Genomic DNA, 6000 nt, shown 5'->3' on the forward strand with positions numbered 1-6000 from the left:
TAAGGTGACTTTTAATCACCATAGAAACCAAATACAGAATTTTATTGTGAAGATTTTTTTAATTATTAAATTATCATAAATAGAAATTATTATTATTATTTGTAAAGCTACATATATCCCTTCCACTTGCTGCACAAAGTCTTGCTTTCATCCATGGGTGTTTTAACAGCAAACAGTAAAGTCAGAAATTCTGATAGCCTATTAAATTATTTGTTTCATAAGTCCAGGTATGGAAGGCAGTTTGTCATACCTAAAGTTACTTTAGCTATGCAAAAGATTATTTTAGCAGAAGTTATATTAATGTGTCAAATTGTCTTTTAAGAGAGTTGGCTGGGATAACTGCCCAAGATGGCAAGTTATAAATTTCAAACCTTGTTACTGCTGACTCCAATTCCCCTCCTTCAAGACAGTAGTAGAACTTCTGTGTTTTGGGGTGCTAAGATCAAATGCAGATTTGTAACTCTATTCCAGAAACAAAGAAGATAATTTTAAGAGCAGAGTTATAATGAGGTAATGGTCTGGTTATAGTTTTTGGTTCATGAGATACTAATGTAGTTAGTAGCATATCTAAATCTTCATTTTCTATGGTGTTTTGTGAATGAATAGAACATATACATCAAAATCTGTAGCTAATTCAGAAGTATTACTGCTAAGCTATTTGAGTGAGCCTTTTTTCTCAAGCTCACATATGTGTTTCCTATTATCTAACTCTTTGTGTCAGTGCTTTCCAACTTTGTCTGCACAGTACAATCATCTGGGGATGATTTGGGGGCTTTTAAGAAAGTCTTGATGCCCAGGCTACATACTACAGCTCTCGAATCATAAGCCACAGGGTGAGCCAGCCACCAGTTTGTTTGGTGTGTCTTTTTAAAAGCTCTTCCAGGTGGTTCAGTAAGATGGTCAAGTGTCAGGACTGCTGCTTCATCCAGCCTCCTGGTAGGGGTGCCAACAATCAGTGAAGAAAAATCCAGTCAGAACAGGTGGTCTAGTTACTAAATGAAGGAGAGAATATTAGTAATTATTCAAATTGCCATAGGCTGCTGATGTATATAAAAAGGCTGATGGGCTTTTTCCCATAAATCATTTGAAAATCATAACTTCAGTTTTATCTACTGTATAAGAGAACATTTGTATATTATATAAATATATATACATATATATATTTTTATGTGGAAATATGCCAGTGAATAAGTTACCCCCTAATATTTTTATCTATAGTAATTGTTTTTAAGTTTACAGAGTTATCTTGAAAACTATTTTTACTTTATGGGCTTTTGTTTAAAAAATATTATTTTTAATATACATTTTACAGCTTAGCTTTGATATAATATGGATAACTTTCAAGTTGTAGTTGAGGGTTGCAGGCTGGCACCCATTAGAAGCTGACTTTAGTCATTTAGAGAAAAAGGGTGAATGTTTAAATTATGATCATTTTAATTAAGTGTATTTCCTTCATAAGAATTATACAATAAGTATATAGACTATAGTACACAAAAAATTCCTCTGAGGAGAATCATAAAGAAAACCAAAATCCATTTCTGTGGGAAAGTGACCTGTAAGGAAGAGGGGTTGGGGTAACAGGGATGGAAGAGATATTTAAAACGGTGTGGGGGAGAGAGTAAACAGACCACATCATGCATATGCATGAAATTGTCAAATAACAAATTTAATATGTAAAAATTCCCTCTGACTTAATTTCAGAAAATTAGAAGCAGTTACTTATTTACTTAGATATAATCCATGTAATTACATAGAAGCCAATCCAGTCCAGTAATCAGAGGCAAATAAACCAGGGCTTAAAGCCTACCTTGGCCTTCAAAGCCATGACTCCTAGAACATCATTTCCTGAGCTCAGGGACTCTCTCTCTCTCTCTCTCTCTCTCTCTCTCTCTCTCTCTCTCTTTTAAATATATCTTTGCAGTGATTACTGTTCATTGTCGGTGTGACTGGATTTGGAATGACCCAAGAGACACCCCTCAGTACATGTCTGTGAGGGCATTCCCAAAGAGGGTTAACTGAGGGAGGAGTACTGACCCTGAAAACAAGCTGTACCATCCCCGTGATAGAGATCCCAGATGATGGACCTGCTGGTCTCCATTGTCCCTGCTTCTTGACTGCAGAGGCAATGTGACAAGCTGCTTTGTGCTCCTGCCACCACTGTCTCTTCCTGGCTGATTGACTGTATACAAGTTAAACCATGAGCCAAAATAACTACTTCCTCCCTTAAGTTGTGAGGCATTTGTCACAGCAACAGGTAAGGTAATTGATGCAAAAGTCTAAATAAAGTTGTTAATTGTGGGAGATTTAATAAGGAAGTTTTGAGAAAGCCCTTATCATAGTGCTTGCACACAGTAGGCCCTGAATACATGGTAGGTATTTTTTCATTGTTCCAACAGTATTTTGTTTGTTTGTCTAATGTGTGACAGTGACACTGCTGAGAGCTACAGAAAACCTTTCCATAATCCTACATTTTGGCATAGAGTAACAGGGAGAGTGTAGGTTTCTGCGTGGGTACTCTCAAGGCTGTGTGAGTTGAGTGCTTAACCCACCAGGCTCATTAGGCAGCTGAGCAACTGTGTCCTGTGCACTAGACCTGAGACATGAGCAATATGTGTTTCAGGAAAACACAAGTCACCTACCATCACAGCCCATTTCAGCAGTCACTGAAGGGTAAGGACCCCAAACGGCCACATTCTAATAGTCTCCCTATTACTTCTATATATATTTCATTAATTCTACTCTACAAATGTTAGCATCTCTGAGATCAAAATGCACCTTCTAATCAATGATGTCTTAGATCATTCTCAGCCAGGCAGTTAATACCCAGGGCAGCGTGAACTCATCGGTTCCTCTTCACACCATTGTCGTGGGTGATGAAAATCCAAGCCCAAATTAATTTAAGGACAAAAATATCAAGAAATATAAGATAAAAATTTAAGTAACAAAAAGCACTGAAGTTAATTGGCAGGGACTTTTCCTTCTATTCTGGATCACAAAACCAGGGTACAATTTTAGAACAGTGTCTTGAATTTAAGGTTTTTGTCTATGCTGTTGTTTAGTTGATTATTTTCTTATAAATTCATAAAATGATGATATAGCCCTAGGATCAAAGTTTAGGTTCATGTAGTGACAAGGATGAAAATATAAGATTAGTAAAGATTATTCATACTTGCCAAATTATTGAACATGATTATCAAGGGATTAAAAATCATCGGTATATTTAATTATTTATATGTTAGGCTAGTAGCCAGTGTGTTAGGGACAACAATATAATAGATTTAGAAAGTATTTATAGTGCTGATTAGGTGACTGCATGTCAAGTGCTAGTCTTAGTTCTCTCATGTCCTGATAGTTGATTGTCATTTGGCCCTAGAAGAGAACTATTATAGCTGTCACCATGTTATATTTCAGGATACAAGAAAAAAAAAAAAAGAAAAAGAAAAAAGAAAAGAAAAGAAATGTAAGTGTGGAGCCAGAATGTAAACTCAGGTGGTTTGACTTCAGAGCCCTTGATTGAACATGTCATAATGGCAAATGATCATCACCAAGTCTTAGGAGAAGAAATGAAGCTAAGTATGTAATTAAAATAGAATAAAACAATTATCATAATGGAGTTAGAGACAAAATACAAGAGCAGCATAGGGAGATAATCATCTAAGGTAGTTTGCCATGACATATAGTGAAAGTGATGTCTGCCTTGGTAACTGTAAGTTCATCAATGGGGGGACAGGAACTTGGCCTGTGGCTTCATTGATTTATGGTCAGTTTCTAGGGAGTCCTAAGTATAGTTGTTTTCATTTTGCCTTTGAACACAAAGAAGAATAAGGAAAAGTAATACTTGAAAAGGCAATGCTAACTTGAGATTGTTTTTGTGAGTCTGACAATGTCTTTCAAAACTTTTACATTGGAAAAAATACATTTGATCAACACTGGAATGCCCATACTTCATTTTAAAGAAATAATAAAATAAAAATACTTTATCTCTAATATTTCTACATGCTATACTCTCAGGGGAATTCTGTTAATGCAATATATAGCGTGATATGAACCTCTTGTTCCTAGTGGATGCTTACATTCTGCTCATTGGAACCTGTGAAAGTTTTAGGCTACACAGCAAAGAGAAGTAGAGCTTTTGATGGGATTAAGCAAATAACTGATTTTCAGATAGAAGGAAGATCCTGGATCACCAAGGTGAGACCAATTAATCATAATGTTCATGGAAAGTGATATAGTGATGTAGACAGACTTTTCTGTCCGGCCAACCCACTCCTAAATAACCACACAGAGACTTAATATTAATTATAAATGCTTGACCAATAGCTTAGGCTTGTTACTAACTAGCTCTTTCAACTTAAATAAATGCATATTTCTTATCTATGCTCTACCATGTGGCAGTACCTTTATTCAACATGACTAATAGGGGATGTTCTTTTGTATATTTGTTTCTCTTATTGGTTGATGAATAAAAACAATGTTTGTCCAGTAGATGCTGGAAGATAGGTGGGGCTAAAAGATAAGGAGAATGCTGGGGAGAGAGGCAGAGAGATGGTAGGAAGATGCCATGTAGAAACCAGGAAGATCGGATGTGCTAGGCATTCTCTAATAAGATAAGGCCATGTAGAAATACATAGATTAGTAGTTGTGAATTAATAATTAAGACAGAGCTAGCCAATAAGAAGACTTGTCACCAACCAAAGGATTTATAATTAATACAGCATCTGTGTGTTTATTTGGGATAAAGTGGCTGTGGGACCAGGTGAGACAGAAAACTCCATTTTCACATGGTATGTTCATCTCCCGCTTCCTCTGCATTTGACTGCCAGCTCTACCCTTCTTCTTCCCAGCATTCTCTCAGTCTGGCTCTTCCACCTTACCCCCTTCCTGCCTACCCATTAGCAAGCTGACTCTTCATTAAACCAATGAGGGTAATACGTATTTACAGTGTACACAGGGGTTATTCCACAGCACAGTGAAGTCCAGGTAATGATGGAGATCTAGTATGAGTGGGACTTGAATTTGCAATTGTGCCACAAACCAGAGGATGCAGAAGCTGGAAAAGTCAAAGAGAGACTTTCTCCCTATAGCTACCAGACAGAAACACGTCCTTCATTGAGACCCACATCAGATCATTAGCCTGCAAAATGTGTGGTAAAGTGTTATAAAATATATATATAGTTGGGACTGGTGTGTGTAAGTGGTTTGTAAGCTTGAGAATTTTGTAGAACAGTAGAATTTCCAACCAATACGCTCGTGCCTAAAATGCTAGCTGTGGAATTTCCTGCCTTATTATTATAGGAATTATTACTTAAAATTTAGGGGAAATCGTCACAATATGGCATTCCATAGGAAAGATAATATAAACATAGCATAGAAGAAGAAAATCCATTTTGAGAAACAAATTACACTATTTTTATAGTTTTGCTTTATCCAAGGTTACATGATGTAACCTAATATGGAGCTCACATGCCTCATGCATTTGACCAATTCTGGTACATGTGGAGTCACATGAAATTAGGGAGTTGGTATAAAAATTGCAACAGGATTCTTCCAATTATAAATTATTAATATGGTGTTCTTAGGACATTGGAGTCTCATTCTGTAATTTTTTAAAACTTAATTCTTGAGCCATGATCTAGCTATGTAGCCTAGCTGTTATCAAACATGAAGTCCTCTGGCACCAGCTTTCCAACTGATGGGATTAAAGGCATTTACCACCATGCCTTGCTATAATTACTTTTGCTTCAGTTTTTTTTTTTAACCTCTCTCCCCCTTATCTTTGCTTCCTAACCTACCTAAACATGGGTTATTAGCTTTGTATAGTTGCTATAACAATTTACCATTAATACTGTATCTTAAAGCAACAAACATGTTCCTTTACATATGTGCTGGCTGAAATTGGTTCCATGGGATAAAGTTAAGGCAAGGGTTGAACTGTGTAGTGGACAGACCCCTGGCTTTTCCAGCTCTGCAGATGTAGCCTGGCCCTTCTAGACCCATGGC

This window comes from Phodopus roborovskii, unplaced genomic scaffold (assembly GCF_943737965.1).
Source record: "Phodopus roborovskii unplaced genomic scaffold, PHOROB, whole genome shotgun sequence".
In the NCBI taxonomy this organism is placed as follows: Eukaryota; Metazoa; Chordata; class Mammalia; order Rodentia; family Cricetidae; genus Phodopus; species Phodopus roborovskii.